The sequence below is a fragment of the Anabrus simplex genome, chromosome 5 (genome assembly GCF_040414725.1).
Source record: "Anabrus simplex isolate iqAnaSimp1 chromosome 5, ASM4041472v1, whole genome shotgun sequence".
NCBI classification, from domain to species: Eukaryota; Metazoa; Arthropoda; class Insecta; order Orthoptera; family Tettigoniidae; genus Anabrus; species Anabrus simplex.
In genome coordinates, this window is record NC_090269.1 from 302,723,138 (window position 1) to 302,743,807 (window position 20,670).

The following is a 20,670-nucleotide window of genomic DNA, read 5'->3' on the forward strand; positions in this document are numbered from 1 at the left end:
ATATCCTCTCCTTGGATTGTGATTCCCTTTCCAAATTCCTCTTTGATTTATGTTACTGCCTGTTCTATGTAAACACGGAAAAGGAAGGGGGATAAACTGCAGCCTTGCCTCACTCCTTTCTGGTTTGCTGCTTCTTTTTCAAAGCCCTCGATTGTTATCACTGCAGACTGATTTTTACACATATTGTAAATAATTCTTCGTTCTCGGTATCTGATCCCAATCACCTTCAGAATCTTAGATAGCTTGGTCCAATCAACATTATCGAATGCCTTTTCTAGATCTACGAATGCTATGCACGTGGGCTTGTCCTTCTTGATTCGATCCTCTAAGATCAACGTAAAGTCAGTATTGCTTCACGTGTTCCTACATTTTTTCTGAAGCTAAGTTGATCTTCAACTCAGCTTCAACTTGTTTTTCCATCCTTCTGTAAATAATACGTGTTAAAATTTTGCAGGCATGAGATACTAAACCAATGGTGCGGTAGTTTTCACACCTGTCAGCACCGGCGTGGCATGGAGAGCTGCATCAAACCAGTCTATGGACTGATGACTCAAACACACACAAGTATAACAAAATTCTGCCGAAAATCGGTTGGATATTCTCCTGTCTCATACATCTTGCACACTAAATGGAATAACCTTGCCATGCTGGTTTCCCCTAAGGCAGTCAGTAATTCAGAGGGAATGTCATCAATTCCAGGTGCCTTGTTCCTATTTAGGTCGCTCACAGCTCTGTCAAAACCTTAAAATTGGGTCTCCCATTTCATCAGCATCAATAGCCTCTTCTTTTTTCAGAACCAAATTATCTACATCTTTAACTTGATACAACAGTTGGATATGTTCCCGCCATCTTTCTGCTTTGTCTTCTTTCCCTGGAAGTGGCTTTCCATCCGAGCTCTTAATATTCAGACACCTAGATTTCCTTTCTCCAAAGGTCTCCTTGATTTTCCTGTATGCAGCATCTACCTTTCCTAGGACCATACAACCTTCGACATCCTTGCACTTCTCCTTCAGTCATTCTTCCTTAGCTACCTTGCACTTTCTATCCACGTCATTCTTTAATCGCCTGTATTCTTTTCTGCCCTTTTCATTTCTAGCATTCTTGTAGTTTCGTCGTTCATCAATCAGGTCTAGTATCTCTTGAGTTATCCAATGATTCTTAGTTGATCTTTTCTTCCTTCCTAACATTTCTTCAGCAGCGCTACTGACTTCATTTTTTATGACTATCCACTCTTTCTCTATTGTTTTTCCTTCAACCGTTTCATTTAGTCCTTGTGCAACATGTTCCCTGAAACAATCCCTCACACTCTTTTCTTTCAACTTGTCTAGATCCCATCTTTTTGCATTCTTTCCTTTCAATTTCTTCAGATGACATTTCATGACCAACAAGTTGTGGTCAGAGTCTATGTCTGTTTCTGGGAAAGTTTTGCAATCCAGCACCTGGTTTCTGAATCTCTGCCAGTTCATAGTGAAGTCTATTTGATCCCTTCCAGTGTCTCCAGGTCTCGTCCACGTATACAGCCGTCGTTTGTGGTGTTTGAACCAAGTATTGGCAAGGACTAAATCATTATCAGTGCAGAATTCAACCAGCCGACTTCGTCTTTCGTTCGTTTGTCCCAGTCCGAATTCTCCTATTGTATTACCTTTTCTTCCTTGGCCTACCACTGCATTCCAGTCTCCCATCACAATTAGATTCTCGTCACCTTTTATATATTGTATTAAATTTTCTATCTCCTCATATATTCTTTCGATTTCTTCATCATCCGCTGAACTAGTAGGAATATAGACCTGCACTATTGTGGTGGGCATTGGTTTAGTGTCTGTATTAACGACAATAATTCTTTCACTATACTGGTCGTAGTAGCTTAGCTGCTGCCCTATTTTCTTATTCATTATTAAACCAACTCCTGCATTTTTCCTGTTTGATTTTGTGTTGATAATTCCGTAGTCGCCTGTCCAAAAATCCTGTTCTTCCTGCCAACGTGCTTCACTTATACCAACTACATCTAACTTTAGCTTATCCATCTCCCTTTTCAGATTCTCTAACCTACCACAATGATTCAAACTTCTAACATTCCACGCTCCGACTCGCAGAATGTCAGTATCCATCTTCCTGATGATCGCCCCCTCTCGTTTAGTTCCCACCCGGAGGTCCGAATGGGGGACTAGTTTACCTCCGGAATATTTTACCCGGGAGGAAGCCATCATCAGTACAACATTCACACAGAGAGAGCTGTATGTCCTCGGGAGTTACTTACGGCTGTATTTTCCCGTTCCTTTCAGCCGTGTAGCAGTATCAACACAGCTAAGCCATGTTGAGTACTCTATAAAACAATTTCTAGCAACATTGAAACTATAGATATGATATAGGCTTTTTGGGCTTATGCCGTGGCAAGAAGATAAGGTGAAATTCTTTACTTAATATCTCGGGAATAGAACCAACTTTTGGGTGGTTAGGCTGTGTGAGTTTGCAGAGTTTCGCCCAGACGTGCCATTTGTGCTCATCAGTTGGATTGGCACGCCCCTCCAAGACTCTGCTTAGCAGTTGCAGACCAACTGTCTACTACTACTACTAATACAATGTTTTCATTCCTCCCCTGAAGGGGGAGGCGGGCGTCTTAAACGGTGACGCTGTCTCTCAGGCTGGGAGATTTGTTACTCTGAAGGAGATCCTCAGAGAAAGTGACGGGGTTGGCGGCCGTGGCCTATACTAGGAACTGTTCCGGCATTCGCTTTAGTGCAGGAGATTGGAAAACTTTTCTCAGGACAGCCGACGGTTGGGGCCAGCCGTGAGGTCCAGCCCTGTCCCGTCTTCCGAATGCAAAAGCGTAGAGCCACGGCAGAGCCGTGGCCACTCCTCCTCTGCTCGGTTGGCCGGTCAGAGTGCAGAGCTGTTGGACCACGGCCCAGCCGTGGCCACGTATGGGCCGAGGCCCACTCTGCATCTACCGACCGACCAACTGCGTGGTCCCGCCGTGTTAGCAAATAGGGATTGCTCACCTGCTAAAGGAGGAGTGAATTCTCCGTCCTCAAAAATAAGTACTCCCTATGGAGTAGGGACATTCGTTTCTTCTTTATCAGGTTAGCAATCCCTATTTGCTAACACGGCGGGACCACGCAGTTGGTTTATCACTGCTAAGCAGAGTCTTGGACGGGGGGGGGGGGGTGCCAATCCAACTGATGAGCCCAAATGGCACGTCTGGGCGAAACTCTGCAAACGCGCACGGCATAACAACCCAAAAACTGGTTCTCTTCCCGAGATATTAAGATCTGCGGCCATGAAAGCCATTTTTGGCATTGAAATTCTTCACGTTTCGCAGAGAACTTGGCTACAGCGATGTGCAGATTCATACAGCCCTGCACCCCAGCGGGACGCCCAAGCAAAGATCACTGAAAGAGGAAGTGAAGGGAAGTGCCTATCTGCCTTACATTCACAGCACCACAGATCGAATTGCCAAGGTTCTCCACAAACACAATATAAAAACCTTGTTTGGCACCGTCACCAAAATTGCTTACGGTCTAGGTAAAACCAAGGACAAATTGTTTCCCACTTTTACATCCTGGGGTATTCAAAATTCCCTGTACTTGCGGCAAGTTATACGTTGGGCAAACATGCAGGTCCATTGGTACTCGTATCAAGGAACACGAACGAAATATTCGTCTCAACCAGCCAGACAAATCAGTAATAGCTGAGCACGCCCTATCGTCAGGTCACGATGTCGTGTTCCAAGATGCTCGATCTCTTGCCCACACCAAACACTACAGGTCCAGGATTATACGGAAAACTGTGGAAATACGTAGAAATCCTAGCAATTTCAACAGGGACACTGGCTATCATTAAGTAATACGTGGTTGCCAGCCATTAAGGATTCACGCAGGTAGTTGCCTTCCCTGTCCCTTCACTCTAGTTATCTCGTTTCGCTATTTTCCAAATTCGTACGTTTATCATCACCAGATGTTTCATTCCATGCTTGTGTCAGTGTCATACTTTAATAATGTGTGTACACCTGTTATGTGACCTCCTCTCAGACTGATTCTGATGGTGATGTCAGATTCCGCTTCGAATGCTAGCGCTATATCGCGTCCAGGGAGTCATCCGGTGACGAATGAACGTACCATTTACACTTCTATTAGTAACGTCTAAATTCAAACTTTCATTCTTGGAGAAATCTTCTTCGTGAACAGTCGAGATTTTCTTCTGAAGGCGCAGAGCAAGTTCTCTGTGAAACGTAAAGAATTTCACCTTATTTTCTTGAAACGGCATAAGCCCAAAAAGCCTATATCATGTCTATAAGTACGGGCCGTAAAAGCATCAATTGTAACATGAAAACTACTTTGGGCAGATCTTTATTTACATGAATTCAAGTCGGAGGGAGGGGAGAGAGGGGCAGAATCCCCGCTTCCAAAGGAGTTTCACTTGTCGTTCAGCAGCGAATCACTACTGCTAAAGCCTTCTGAATACTTGCAGTGTATCTTCAAGAGAAGAAATTTATGTTCAACAGTGCATTGACGATTCAATCGACTTTGGCAGCAGCGCTTCTACACGGCTCATTCGGCGATATGGGGAACTTCACTCCATGCTCCACCAATTCGTTCCCTGAGCAGGCCCAAAACAGGAACCCCAGTGTTTCTTTCTTTCACTATTCCCGATCCGTTAATTACGTGCTTTCACTTGGTTTCGATTTGGTTATTGACTGGTCATAAAAAGTAAATAATTGAAGTCATTGCGTTTTCAACAGTTAGTGTGCTAGTAGACCTACTGTGTACAGTATTTCTGTCTTTGTTTCATAGTACTTACCATTCTGTTTAGTTACTGAATTATGACCTGTATCCCACTGAGTTACGTAATCCAACACTTTTCTAGAGAATAATTAGATATTTTCCTATGATCTAGATCGACTGACAGTTTGCTATTCTTCTTAATTTCTTATATTTCTATTACATCCCAGAAAGGCCTCTCTGCCACTTTATCTAACGATTCTTTCGTTCTTTCTTTCTTTCTTTCTTTCTTTCTTTCTTTCATACTTTCTTTCTTTTTATCACAGGGCTTCTATCCTAGCAGACAGATCTCATTTTCTGAATCTAATCTCTACGAAGATCAGATCAGATATTGGTTGCTTTCATCGTTTGGCTTATAATTTTCCGATGCCTTTCCGGTGCAATGTGTTGCACTTTGCAATAACGAAATAGAGTGTCGCGGCCATCAGATCGATGAGCTATGTTTTATTCATAGCAACAATCGTTAAGTTGTATTCTGCCCATCTAAACGTGCACATGTCTACGCCCAGCAGCGATGTCTACTCTGCCTACGAACCGATACACTTCTTGTCCAAGCTCTTTGGTTTCGCTCCTCATGACATTCAAAGAAGACAGTCGAAACTCGGACTTGCACACACCGTGATGTTGGTCTTCTTGCTGTTAACATGTACAGTGCTCACGGTCGTGTTTGACTCTGGTGACAAGACTTGGATCAACTGCGCACACCTGGGCTCCTCATGTTTCTCCTACTTTACACTGGTAACGATTATAATAGACAACGCAGTCCGTCATAACGCGGTCTTGCGGAGAATTCTCTCAGACATCTGCAAAGTGGACCGTGTATTGAAACCACCTGAAGGGATCTATTCAAGGGGTTTTTTCTTCAAGACAATATACGAGATCACAATAATGGGCTGCCTGATCTTCATCTGCTTGTCCTTGACAACATACGTCCGTTATCTTCAATTCCTTAGCATACCAGTATTCATGGTTCGTTTAGCACTGGACTCCGCTTTAACGGCGATAATGATCAATTATTTACAACTCATATATATTTTATCTTTCTTGAAGGATCGCTTCAAAATCCTGAATGAAAAGCTCTTGATGTCATCGGACTTTGAATACGCAGCTGCTCATATACTGAGTGCAGTTTTGATCAGTTCACATCTGAGGACCAGCAGAGTAAGACCTCTCCTCTACGAAGTCCAGAGAAGCGACAAGTATCGGACTGTCAGACTGATTCACGCTTGCTTAAGCAAAGTCACAGAGGACGTCAATGATATGTACAGTACTAATCTTCTGCTATCTGTGTTTTCTAGCTTCGGGACATTGATGATCAAAGTCCACTCGTATATTTATTTTTCTAACGTCCCTCTGGTTCTACTCGTTGGCCCCGTATTGCTCATCCTACTAGTAAGTGTGCTGGCGAGGTCCTGTCAGATGATAACCATGGAGGCTGCCAGTACGGGTGAACTAGCAGGGCGCCTACAGCTCCTGGAGCCTTCATTTTCACAAGAACTTCACTTGCTGTGTCTACAAACTCAAGCAAATCGTTTGGTGTTTTCCGCCGCAGGGTTCTTCAACCTCGACTTGCCTCTTTTGTTGACCGCCACCGGCACTGTCGTCACCTACTTGTTGATCTTACTGCAGTACAGTGGCTGAAAGACTTACAACAGCAGAATGGCCAAGAGACTTCTCTTACACAGAATAGCGGCTAATATACTTCTCTCTAATAGTAGGCCTACAGTGGCTAAGATACTTCTTTTCACCTTTATTACCTTCTTGTTTCGTATCATCTGTGCAGCCTTATACAGAAATTATTTTTTAAATGAGTTAAATAAAAGTCTATTTCCACTTCTCTTTTCTGTTTTGTTTTCAACGTCAATTTACTGTGATTTTTATCTTAGAATTACCATAATCTTCACGTAGTTAAAGGTAGCAGCTAAAGTTTCTCTACACCGACACTGATTAGTGATTACCTTTACTCTTAACTTATGTTTCAATTCTTAATATTTTCGCAATTATTTCTCAACTACCATGAAATCCTTTGTCTTTGTCCTACCTGAAATAACTTTGTAATGTGACATGACTATACAGCAGTTTTCAGATGAAAATGCCATTCTACCAATCAGCGGGATTTGAGCAACGGCCACCGATCTATCTATCTATATAAAAGTGAAAATATGTCTCACATGGACTCTGAAACTACCGGAGCGATTTCGCTGAAAATTTCACGATTTTTTCTTACCACTACTGAGGCAATTTAGGAAGTGGTTTAAACGAAATCCGATGAGTAGCTTTTACGAGTAATTTTTGTAATCAATTTAATTGCAAAGCCGCGCCAGGATTGGATCGACTTGATGGACAGACTGTCACTAAGCGACAGCAGGTTACGTTATATCATGATGGTCTGGTAAGAAACGCTGTATATAGGAGGATGGGAACACGCCGCCATGTTTTATAAAGCACCTTCCTTGCTAGGAGGTGCATGACCGTGCCTGTTATTTGAAAATAGCGATCCATCATGCCGTGATCGAGATATACTTTTGTGTCATAGAACCAACTTTGATAGGTCTGCCAAATTTAAAGAATGTAACTGTGCGTTAGATGTGAAGAAATATTTAAGAAACTCTAATAAATGTAGAATGTCAATAGTGGAATTACACGAGTTATCACACGCTCCTAACGAAGAGCAGCCGGGGGTTTGGGTGCGAAGCCCCCTACGGGCAAAGGCGAGTCTATATAATCTGTCTATATACAAAAATGGATGAATGTGTCGTGTGTATGTAGATGATACATCTCCTAAACCACTGGAGCAATTTCAACCAAACTTTGTACACTTATGACACTATCTGGAGACGAGCACTGTGGGGGTAGGGCACTCCTAGCACCCATAGGAGCGAGGTGTGGTGATATATAAACATAATGGAAAATAGTGTCCATTCCATAGTTTTCGGGGACCATGTGATGAATAGTGACATTCCGGATTTTTTAAAAGTCCATGTTCAGCCCCGTTTGGCACCGGGGAGAGAAGTGTAAAAGAGAAAATGTCCAAAATGACCGACATAATGGGTGTGTACGTTCCTGTGCAGCTATAAACCAAAATTAATACATGTATGACACTATCTGAAAAAAATACTATGGGTTCAAGACACCCCTAGAACCCCTAGGGCAGGGATTGACATTTAAATATAACTAAAAACGACCAATAGTAGTGTCGAATATATAGTTTTCGGGACTACTGGAGCGATTTCAACCAAACTTGGTACACATATGACTTACTATCAGGAGATAAACCGCGAGGGGGTAAGACAACCCTAGCGGCCCTAGAGTTGGGGTTGGGAGGGGGTGAGGTATATAAATAATTGTAAAGAGTGTTGAATCCACAGTTTTTGGGGTCGCTGAAATGAATAATGACACTGCGGATATCGCTTAAGTCCAAACGGAGCCCCAAGGGGTCAGAAAAAAGAAAATGCCCAAAGTGACCGTGATTATGGATGTATGTATGTTCCAGCATAGCTGTCAACTAAACTTGATACCAATATTACTTACTATTTGGAACAAATACTGAGGAGGCAAGGCATCCCTAGAACCCTTAGGGGAAGGAGTGTATAAATATAACTAAAAACGACCGATATTAGTGTCAAATCCATAGTTTTCAGGGTCGTTGAGGTGAACTGTGACACATCGGCTACCTTTTACGTCAAAGTTCATCCCCATTCGGAATGAGGGTTAGAAGGGGTGAAAAAGAAATGTAAAAAATGACCGATATTATGGACGTATGTGCGTATGTTCCTGCATACCTCTCAACCAACCTTGGTACACATATGACTTACTATCTGGATAATAATACGACAGGCTTCGGCAGCCGGCAAAATTCCTATCCTCGCCGCTAGATGTGGGCTTCATTCATTCCATTCATGACCCGGTCGAATGACTGGAAACAGGCTATGGATTTTCACTCACTATTGGTTTTACGTCCCACTAACTACTTGTATGTCCGACTCGTTGGCTGAACGGTCAGCGTATTGGCCTTCAGTTCAGAGGGTCCCGGCTTCGATTCCCGGCCGGGTCGGGGATTTTTACCTTAATTGGTTAATTCCAATGGCACGGGGGCTGGGTGTATGTGTTGTCTTCATCATCATTTCATCATCCTCATCACGACGCGCAGGTCGCCTACGGGAGGCAAATATAAAGACCTGCACCTGGCGAACCGAACGCGTCCTGGGATATCCCGGCACTAAAAGCCATGTGACATTTCATTACTACTTATATGGTTTTCAGAGACGCTGAGCGCCCGGAAATTAGTCCCGCAGGAATTCTTTTAGTGCCAGAAAATCTACCGACACGAGGCACCTTCAAATACCACTGGACTGAGCTAGAATAGAACCTGCCAAATTGGGTTCAGAAAGCTAGGGCCTCAACCGTCTGAACCACTCAGCCCGGCTGGAAAAAATTACTATATGGGTAAGATACCCTGGCACTCCTAGGGAAGGGGGCGAAATATAAAAATAAACGAAAACGACTGATATTAATGTCGAATTCATTGTTTCCGAGGTCGATGTATTGAACTGTGACACTCTGGATGCTGATTAAGTCATACTTCAGCCGCAATCAGTATAGAGGTTGAGAAGGGGTGAAAATTTAAAAATTAATGTAAAAATAACCGAGATTATGGATGTATATGGGCATGTTCCAAAATAGCTCTCAACGAAACTTGGTGCACATATGACTTATCATAAAGAAAGAAAAAAAAAACACTGTGAAAATGCAACATCTAAACCCCGGCTAGGGGTGGGGAATGAAAGGGGATGACATGTAAAAATTAGGGATCGATCGATACAAGTTTTTCTCGATACTCGATACTGGATACCATTACACGATATTTTCCACGATACCCGAGATTTCGATACTGGATACCGTCATTTCTACTTCTAGCTTCAATACAAAATAGAATGTTGGGAGAACAGTATAATGCCAATGAAATTAATTGGGTGCATATATTTAATGAGACAAAATTTTAAAACCTCAGTCTACATTTGTTTTCTGCTAGTGGTCTTTCGTCGCACCGACACAGACAGGTCTTATGGCGACGAGGGAACATGAAAGGGCGAGGAGTGAGAAGGAAGCGGCTGTGGCCTTAACTAAGGTACAACCTCAACATTTGCTTGATTTGAAAATGAGAAACCACGGAAAACCATCTTCAGGGCTGCGACAGTGGGATTGGGATCACTATCTCCCGTAGGTAAGCTCAGAGCTGCGCGCCGCTAACCGCACGGCCAATTCACCCAGAGTAATTTTTAAACTCACTCTATCGGGGTCAAGTCTTCTTCGTTTTCTCTCACATATGAGTCCTCCTGTGCTAAATAGTCTTTCAGAGAAAACAGTTGCAGGTGGAATGCACAAATATTTAGTGGCTATTTTTTTTAGTTTTGGAAATTTTGAGGTTTTTTCCCAGTAATCCAGTGCGAGGTGACAAATCGTCCTTAAGATATGCAGTGATTTCTTCTCGGGAACTGTTACGTGGCAGTGAATCTGACACAGGATTATTTTCTTGAATAATGTTATTGTACAGGTACCACATTCCTGGCAATTTCTCGGGCTTTTCAGTAGGTGACATCCAAAATATAAAAAAGGAAAGTTTGTGAACTGATCGACTTTTACGAGTATGTCAGAATTACACGACTATTCCTACATAGGTATCTGAAAAAAAAAAAACTGATCATTTTTGGATGCAGGATATTCCTCTTGGTTAGCAAGGTCCACCAGTCGGTGTTTAGCACAACTTATAAACTGGGGCTGCGAAAAACTCGTCCTTTTAAGCGGGGATCCAACAACGTTGCAATGGAACATATTTAATTTTCTTCAATAGATTTATACCTCACGTTCATTTTATCCAGCAATGACTGTCGAAAAGTAGCAGCTCCTGATCTACTGTCTGACGGCTTTTCCAACTCAGAAATAACACTGTTCATTTTGGGTATCACTTCGGACACTGACACTGGAAATGAACTTACGGCGAGTGTTGCTTGATCGAAAATATTTAATGTGTCAATCAGTACACTAACAAGATCCCACTGCGATACTGTAAGATTCACTGGCCAGAAGAGATCAGAGGATGCTCTCTTTTGCTGCTGAAGTTTTCATAGCATATGTAGAGTTGAATTCTATCGCGTAGGTTCATCTTGAATCAAGCGGTGTTGTGGTAAAGAAAGATGTTTCTGTGCCGCTTTGAGAATCTTAGTGGGTTTTAAAGAGTGTTTGAAACTCCCAGCTAGTTTCCTGCATGACGAAATGAGACTTTCAATATTTTTTGAAAAGAAAATTCCATGCTTCAAAACAAGATGGTGTGTATGACCTAAACACGTCAGGTGGGTAAAGTTACTAACTTCATGGCATTTACAACATTGCAATCGTTATCACGAATCACGATCGTTAATTTACCAATTAAACTCCAAGTTTTTAAAGTTTTCTTTAAAAATTGGCTATAGTTTCACCAGTGTGGCTCATTTCTTCAAATGGTATCACCTCAATGCATGTATGTTTAAGATTATAGTCCAGATCCACAAAATCAACGGTGACTTTTAAATAATCGTCGCAGGCTGTTGATGTCCACATATCAGTCGTAACAGGTACGGTGTTCACATTCAATCAATCACTACTGATCTGTATTTAGGGCAGTCGCCTAGGTGGCAGATTCCTTATCTGTTGTTTTCCTAGCCTTTTCTTAAATGATTGCGAAGGAATTGGAAATTTATTGAACATCTCCCTTGGTACGTTATTCCAATCCCTAACTCCCCTTCCTATAAACGACTATTTGCCCCAATTTGTCCTCTTGAATTCCAACTTTATCCTTCCTACGTTTAAAGACACCACTCAAACTTATTCGTTTACTGATGTCATTCCACGCCATCTCTCCACTGACAGCTCGGAACATACCGCTTAGTCGAGCAGCTCGTCTCCTCTCTCCCAAGTTTTCCCAGCCCAAAGCCTGTAACATTTGTGTAATACTACTCTTTTGTCGGAAATCGAGCTGCTCTTCTTTGGATTGTTCTAGTTCTTGAATCAAGCAATCCTGTTGAGGGTACCATACACAGGAACCATACTCTAGTTGGGGTCTTACCAGAGACTTATATGCCCTCTCCTTTACATCCTTACTACAAACCCCAAATACCCTGATAGCCATGTGCAGAGAGACCTGTACCCTTTATTTACAATCACATTTATGTGATTACCCCAATTAAGACGTTTCCTTATATTAACACCTAGGTATATACAATTATCCCCAAAAGGAACTTTCACCCCGTCAACGCAGTAATTAAAACTGAGAGGACTCTTCCTATTTGTGAAACTCACAGCCTGACTTTTAAGCCCGTTTATCATCATACCATCGCCTACTGTCCATCTCACAATATTATCGAGGTCATTTTACAGATGCTCACAAACTTTAAACTTATTTATTACTCTGTGCAGAATAACATCATCTGCACAAAGCCTTGTATCTGATTCCACTTCTCTACACATATTATTGATATATATATATAATAAAACATAAATATCCAGTAATACTGCCTTGAGGAATTCCCCTCTTAAGTATTACAGGGTCAGATAAAGTTTTGCCTACTCTAATTCTCTGAGTTCTATTTTCTAGAAATATAGCCACCCATTTAAATCACTATTTTTTCCAGTCCAATTGCACTCATTTTTGCCAGTAGTATCCCATGATTCACCCTATCAAATAGCTTAGACAGGTCAATCGCGATACAGTCCATTCGAACTCCTGAATCCAGGATATCTGCTATATCTTGCTGGAATCCTACAAGTCGAGCTTCAGTGAAATAACCTCTTCTAAACCCAAACTGCCTTCTATCAAACCACTTATTAATTTCGCAAACATGTCTAATATAATCAGAACGAATGCTTTCCCAAAGCTTACATGCAGTTCATGTCAAACTGACTGGCCTATAATTTTCAGCTTTAAGTAGCCCCTTTCCTTTATACACAGGGGCTACCATTGCAACTCTCCGTTAATTTGGTATAGCTCCTTCATGAAAACAATAATCAGATAAGTACTTTAGATCTGGTACTATACCCCAAGCCATTGTCTTTAGTATATCCCCAGAAATATTATCAATTCCAGTCGCTTTTCTAGTTTTCAGACTTTGTATCTTACTGTAAATGCCATTGTTATCGTAGTTAAATTTTAATACTTCTTTAGTATTAGTCACCTCCTCTATCTGGACATTATACTTGTAACCAACAATATTTATATACTTCTGACTGAATACTTCTGCCTTTTTTAGATCCTCGCATACACACTCCCCTTGTTCATTAATGATTCCTGGAATGTCCTTCTTGGAACCTGTTTCTGCCTTATAGCACCTATATATACCCTTTCATTTTTCACTAAAATTTCTATGGCCGCCCATTATGCTTGCCATCATGTTATCCTTAGCTGACCTCTTTGTTAGATTCAATTTCCTACATTCAATTTCTCCTTACTTCCACAGCTATTTCTAACTCTTTTTCTTTACAACCTGCACATCCTGCTTAGTCCCTTTACTTCTCTGTTATAATATAGTGGATATTTACCATTCCTTACCACCTTTAAAGGCACGCACCTATTTTCACATTCCTCAACGATTGCTTTAAACCCATCTTATTGTCTGATTACATTTTTATTTTTCGTTTTCCACCGATCATAGTTGCTTTTTAAAATCTCCCTCATGCCTGTTTTATCAGCCATGTGGTACTGCCTATTAGTCCTAATTTTAATACCTTCTTTTCTTTCACATTTTTTTTGACTACGACAAAAACAGCTTCGTGATCACTAATACCATCTATTACTTCGGTTTCTCTATAGAGCTTATCTTGTTTTGCCAGCACCGTGGCATATGCCTTTAATTGACTGTACAGTTGAAGGTGTACCGTAAAACTACCTCTGTCCACAATCTGTATCCATTTATACAGGTGAAAAGTTATATGTTGCCTCAGGGCAACAATATGCAGTAAAGGGTTGAACCCATCCCATTGTCTGTTTACATTTTTATTTTTCGTTTTCCACCGATCGTAGTTGCTTTTTGAAAACTCCCTCATGCCTGTTTTATCTGCAATATGGTACTGCCTATTAGTCCTAATTTTAATACCTTCTTTTCTTTCACATTTATTTTTAACTACGACGAAAACAGCTTCGTGATTACTAATACCATCTATTACTTCGGTTTCTCTATAGAGCTCATGTGGTTTTACCAGCACCATATCCAGAATATTCTTCCCTCTAGTTGGTTCCATCACTTTCCGAATCAGCTGGCCTTCCCATATTAATTTATTTGCCATTTGTTGGCCATTCTTCCTGTCGTTCGCATTACCTTCCCAACTGACATTTGGTAAACTGAGATCACCCATTACAATCACGTTCCTTTCCATATCATTTCGCACATAATTCTGAATCAGCGCTACCTTTTCCGGTCTGTGCACTCCAAAGTCATCAAGTTGCCTGTTGTCCTTGGAGACGAGCCTTATACCTAGAACGTCATGTTTGTCACCTTTAACTTTTTCGTAGCTTACAAATTCTTCTTTCACCAGAATGAATACTCCCCCTCCTACCCTTCCCATCGTATCTCTACGATACACACTCCAGTTCCGTGAGAATATTTCTGCATCCATTATATCATTTCTCAGCCATGATTCAACTCCTATTACAATATCTGGTAAGTAGGCTATATATCTATTAAATTGCTTAATTCTGTTCCTTTTTTACAATACTTCTACATTTGAGCACTAGAATTTTTGTGTCATACCTACTTGACTTCCAGTTCCCTGTACCCTTATCACCACTCCCAAGGCCACCCGTTTTCCCTGAATGTACCTCCCTATAACCCTTCTAAACAAATTTCCTTACTTAATATGTACCATTGCGGTTTAAGTGAAGGCCATCTGAGAGCAGATCCCTATCTCTTACCCACCCATTAGGATCTAGAAATTTCACTCCCAGTTCCCCACATACCCACCTCATGGTATCATTTAAATCCACAATCACTTTCCACTCAGTATCCCTCCTACACAGTATTTCACTAATAACAATCTCCGCTTCCTTAAACTTCACCCGTGCTGCATTTACCGGATCCCACACATCCCGAACTATGTTGGGACCGGTACTTGTACCTACTTGGAGCTTTTTTAGAGCTCTTTTCTTACCCTTCTTTCCACTTCTTTGTAAAGTTCTGGAATTATTTGATTAGATATTTGCTTAGTATAGCATATCTAGGTTCAAGATAATTAATAAACTCCTTAAATAATTCATCCTCAACAATGCTGAATGGTTGGTTATCTTTGCGCACCATTTTAGTGATTTTTCTGGTAATTGTCTTCGACCGACTATCACCTGGTTCAATTGCAGACTTCTTATCCATAAATGATTGAAGTGTAGGTTGAGACTGTTGAGAGAATGATGGTGAGGATGATGATGCCGATGTCGTCGATGACCGTGAAAAAAGAGTCACATCTACTATTACTCCTTCATAAGTTAAATTTCTACTTCCCCATAATTTTTTATTAAGATGTTCAGAAAAAAAAAAAAATTGTGCACTGATTTGACTAGTTTTTTAAAGTTACGGTACTAGTGTTGTGAGATTTTCCACCACGTGAAAAACTATTTTTACAAGTGCTACAAATATCGCGATCATCAAAATGGAGGTCTATTTGAAAATAGTTCCACACTTCACTCATATTGAACGAAACTGAATACAGATGGTACGGCACCACGAAACGGAAGACACAATCTTCTGTCACGTAGAGGTAACAACTGAAGAATAAAATAATAATCAGTTTGTGAGTGGTTGGGGGGGGGGGCGAAGAACTTACGCTCACAGCAGGCCGTCAATCTCATTAGGCCTTACCTTACATTTGGTTTGCTCGAAGAAGTTGTATGTTTACTTGTGTTGACATTTCTAGTTATCTCGAGACAAGCTAGTGGAAAAATCCAGAGAATCCGCGGAGAAATTCCAGTAATACTCCCCCTCAGCGCTGGCATAAAAACGTGACAATTAATAACATACCAAAATAGATCGCTTTATGATTCGATAATATAATCAAGTGACGTACTATACCCAGAAAGCTCTAACTGTAAGATGATCTGTCAAATATTTCTTTTAGTTTCGTTTTCGTTTATCCCATAACACAACGAAGGTAATTTCACTATTGTTAGAAAATCACAAAGAAGCACTTCCTAGAAAATTCAACTCAACATGTAATTAGTCAGGTTCTTGCTTGACTTGCTGTGAAGTAATTAGATGTTTGGGTTTGCACTGAATAAGCAGGAATTGAAGGAAGTTTCTTCCCGACCGTAACTCCGTTTTCGTCTTCACTGTTTACGTGGTCAATACTGCCACCTTAAAATGTTCTACTTCTTTCTTTCTTAACCTGCTTACCCTCCAGGGTTGGTTTTTCCCTCTGAATCAGAGAGGGATCGCACCTCTACCGCCTCAAGGGCGGTTTTTGGTTAATTCTCTGTTGGTATAGATTCTGGTTTTAATCTGAAAAGAGGGATAAAAGAAAGAAAAGCTGAAAATGTTGTCGATAGTTTTGTTTGAGGAATATATTACATACAATTAGAGTAAAAATACAAGGTACACTTGATAACGTACCCTTGGCTGTATAGTCGGGGATTTCTAAAATCGCTGGCCTGGAAATGATATGAACAGATCTTATAATAATTACTCAAGCGTAACATCCATTCTTTCTTGTACACCTTATCCAAATCACTTCTCTGACATTCAAAACCCACCTACAACAACACATCGGTATTGATGGTTAACTGCTCCACTATACAATAAAATAAGCTTATTATATTTTAAGCCAGATAAAATATGGGTCGCGCAGATCAGAATTTAGGAAGAACTATAAAAATCACTTTGTCAGTGGAAGAATACATATGGAAACACAATATTTACTTACATTTTCTTGTCACGAGGGAAACGGAAGGAAGACCGCGAATCCTTCTGCACTTCATACTGTAGTTATTGCAGCCGAACACAGCACGTATCTTTCCACTCAAGTTGACAGGAGATATAAAGGAACGACACACGCTACTATTTACTTATGTTAACTTACTGCAAACGCATAAATAACACCAAACACTTCACATACAAATACACGTGCTCTTATGACAGAATCAGTAACTCCAGGTCACTCCGCTAGATAGAGCTCTAATCGCTGCCCCTCGATGTCTCGCAGACTGTCGTGTATTTTCTCTACTGTATTTGCCCATACCGCACTTTCGAATAAAAATACAAACTGATATTGAAAGTAAATTAATTTACGTATTTCACAATCATACAGCATATTAATTGGATGTAATAAAGATTACAACCCGACCAAGAACGCAATTTTCCTACCGCTCCAAGCCAAGAAAAGGTTACCGTACATTACAAAACAAATAAAAAGCTGGTTTCTTGGAAACCTAAAATTCTGAAGTTTATAAACGATGTATAAAACATTTCATTGTAACTTGCGTATATTGCGTTAATATCTGGTTTCGATCAGATAACGGGGTTTTCAGAAACAATTTCTTAAATTTGACGCATTGTTGAACACGTTTGAATCATCACGTTCCACCCACGATAGAAAATTAGTAAAATATGAATTTAAAATTCAGAATCTACATAATCTAACGTGAAATTACACGAGGAAAATATGCCCTATTTAGGCCTAATGGTTATTTCATAAACAATTTCCGAACTCGAATCACATTTTGGTCGACAGTAGGTGTAGAATTTTTCGATGCCGTCATATATGCCTCGGCGTATCGTTGGAAAAATACTTAAACAAGAGTGGTGACTATGTTGAATATTAATGTGTATCAGTGCCCTATTAAATACTGTTGTTGGGATACTTGATGTTTTGGTGTTGGCCATGTTTTACTTTGAATTGTAATTTTGTGACATTGGCAGCACTACAGACGTTGTTGTAAAAATTAATAAAGTCGTATATCCTTTGTTGTATTCACGAGTCTGATTATCGTATTAAATACTACGGCCCTGCGGTGTAGGGGCCAACGCGTCCACCTGTCACCCGGCGCCCCCGGGTTCGATTCCCGGCCGGGTCAGGGGTCTTTAATTGTAATGATCAAAATCTCTGGTCTGGGGACTGGGTGTTTGTGACGTACTTAATCGTCTTTTCCTCACACACAACATTCCACACTACCGTCATTCCAATTACACGCAGGTTCATACAATATGGTGCCAGTAGGGGCAAAATATCCACATGGGTCAACGCCCCGAACAAATAGCATTTTTAAAAATCGTATTAAATAGATTAGATATCTAATTATTGCACGACATATGATACATTATGTTTAAGTATTAACATCTAGCGACCATGACAGTACAATTCTGGCCGTGTAATAATCCTATGAAGGTAAAATAAGAGAAAGCTTGCTTACGGCACACTTTTCGATTTCGATCGACACAAAGACATGGCTGCTGTAAAAAAAGAGAAAAGAAAGAACACAGTTACGTCATTTATTTATAAGAGCGTTCAACATCTTCCAGAACAAGATTGCTGAGGAAAATGTGAGGCAAGAAAATGTTTTCACCACGTTTAAGCTTCTCGAAGACAAGGCCGAACGATTGTTTACATTTGACGACAGAATCCACGAAGCTTGGTGTATCAAGGAACGCACCGTCGAAGATGAAGCTACGGAGTATGAAGAATTCCAATCATATCGAGATAAGTGGACAACAGTGAAATGTAAGTACGAGAAGTTCAATGAATGTTTAATACCGTGTGATGTTTCTTCCGCAATATCGAGTGATTCTCAGACTAGTAGATTGGTTAGTAAATTGCCGAAGGTATCGCTTGTCAAATTATCGGGAGATGTTATGCAGTCGCTATCACTTTGGGCACAGCCACTGCCTTCGTAATGTCCAGGCCGTACTGTACCTCTGATGACGTCACGCTTTGGGGGGAACTTGAAGGCGATACGCATACGCTCCGCTTGAATAACATACTCGTTTAAATTACTTACAGAACTGTTAACACCTTATAAAACCAAAACCTATCGTCAAATATTTGTTAATTCTGACATACAATGCATATTCTTCTCCGTAACGTTCTATTTCTCGCGTATATACGTTCGTTTGCGTGAGTACAGCCTAACATTTTGAGACATATTCTTGCGATTTTATCCATTTTCTGGTCAACTGGAACATTCACATCATACACACTGACAGAAAACATGCAGCCAATTATCATACTATTTATTACAAATATAAATTATTTCTGTACCTCACTGTTTCCACTTCATGAACACTGCAGCTTTCCTGGACCTCTTACAGGAAGTTACACCAGTAAGGAGTAGGTCTGCTCTCTTTGAAGCACTTTGTTGAATACACAAGTCGGTGTGAATTTTGGAAAAGTTATTTAAAAACATATTCACCCAAATATATATACACTGTCCGGCCAGGTCTTCCAATTTCTTCCCGCAGTCACAAATGACTAGGGAATCTTTTTTTTTTTTTTTTTGCTAATGGGCTTTACGTCGCACCGACACAGACAGGTCTTATGGCGACGATGGGATAGGGAAGGCCTAGGAGTTGGAAGGAAGCGGCCGTGGCCTTAATTAAGGTACAGCCCCAGCATTTGCCTGGTGTGAAAATGGGAAACCACGGAAAACCATCTTCAGGGCTGCCGATAGTGGGATTCGAACCTACTATCTCCCGGATGCAAGCTCACAACCGCGCGCCTCTACGCGCACGGCCAACTCGCCCGGTACTAGAGAATCTGCCAACTGCATTGACTCCAAAGCCAAGGATTTTGTGACACACTTAGGATTGTCTGAATTTAGAAATACCATCTTATATGTATCTGACACTAACACACAAAATACTTTGTACACCTCAATTCTAAGTTCTATTGACATGTCTGATGGATACTTTAAGCCCCCTCGATTTAGGAAATTCAGATATCTTACTTCTGGAGATAATTCATATATAAGATCTGAATCTGTCAGAAGATAAAATTTACATAAATCACACTGCTGTTTGGTACTCTTTTTGTTGTTGTTGTTATTTGCTTCTCGTCGCGCCGACACAGATAGGTCTTACGGCGACGATAGAACAGGGAAGGTCTAGGAATGGGAAGGAAGTGGCCGTGGCCTTAATTAAGGTACAGCCGCAGTATTAGCCTGGCGTGAAAATGGGGAACCACGGAAAACCATCTTCAGGGCTGCCGACAGTGGAGTTCGAACCCACTGTCTCCCGACTACTGGATACTGGCCGCACTTAAACGACTGCAGCTATCGAGCTCGGTGATACTCATAAATAAGACTTGCATTTTCAAATACAAATTCAGATAAGCCATAGGTCTGATTACATAAAAATACAAGACCTACCTAATGGGACCCATGTTTATGACATAATAAAAAAATTTACCTCACCATCTGGACGTGACACTCTTTATTTCTCTCAGGATGTGATTTTCAGGAAAGTGCTTGATACACACAACTGTGTTTTGATTAACTATTAAATTCTCCCTGGGAATAGCCTTCTTCCATAACTAAACTAGTTCTTCATCAAAAGGAAACACAAATACCGCAGTGTACTCTCCTTGTTTATAATTGGCTTTGCAGCCAGTCACACAGCAACTCTAAGGCATGGTGATTTCCCTCACTGATCATCTTAATTCAAGCATATACAATTCGTGGTTAATAATAAAACACAGAAAGCAGAAACTCAATTAATTTTACACTATAAATATAACTTTACACAAATAAACTACAAAATTAAAACACCGAAGAACGATCTTCTTAACCTATAGCTTCACATAAATACACGCTCACACCAAGTTTTCTTCACTAATTAACGACTTTCCACTTAATAATGCAGTCGATGACGACTCATTCTCACATATATCT

The 20,670-nt window shown here is 40.7% G+C and overlaps 1 protein-coding gene across 1 annotated transcript in view; it reads left to right on the forward strand.

The window, feature by feature from the left end:
- The window catches only part of LOC136874856 (protein takeout), a 177,689-nt gene that overhangs the window by 79,560 nt on the left and 77,459 nt on the right, over positions 1 to 20,670 (forward strand). The gene's annotated exons all lie outside the window — the stretch shown is intronic.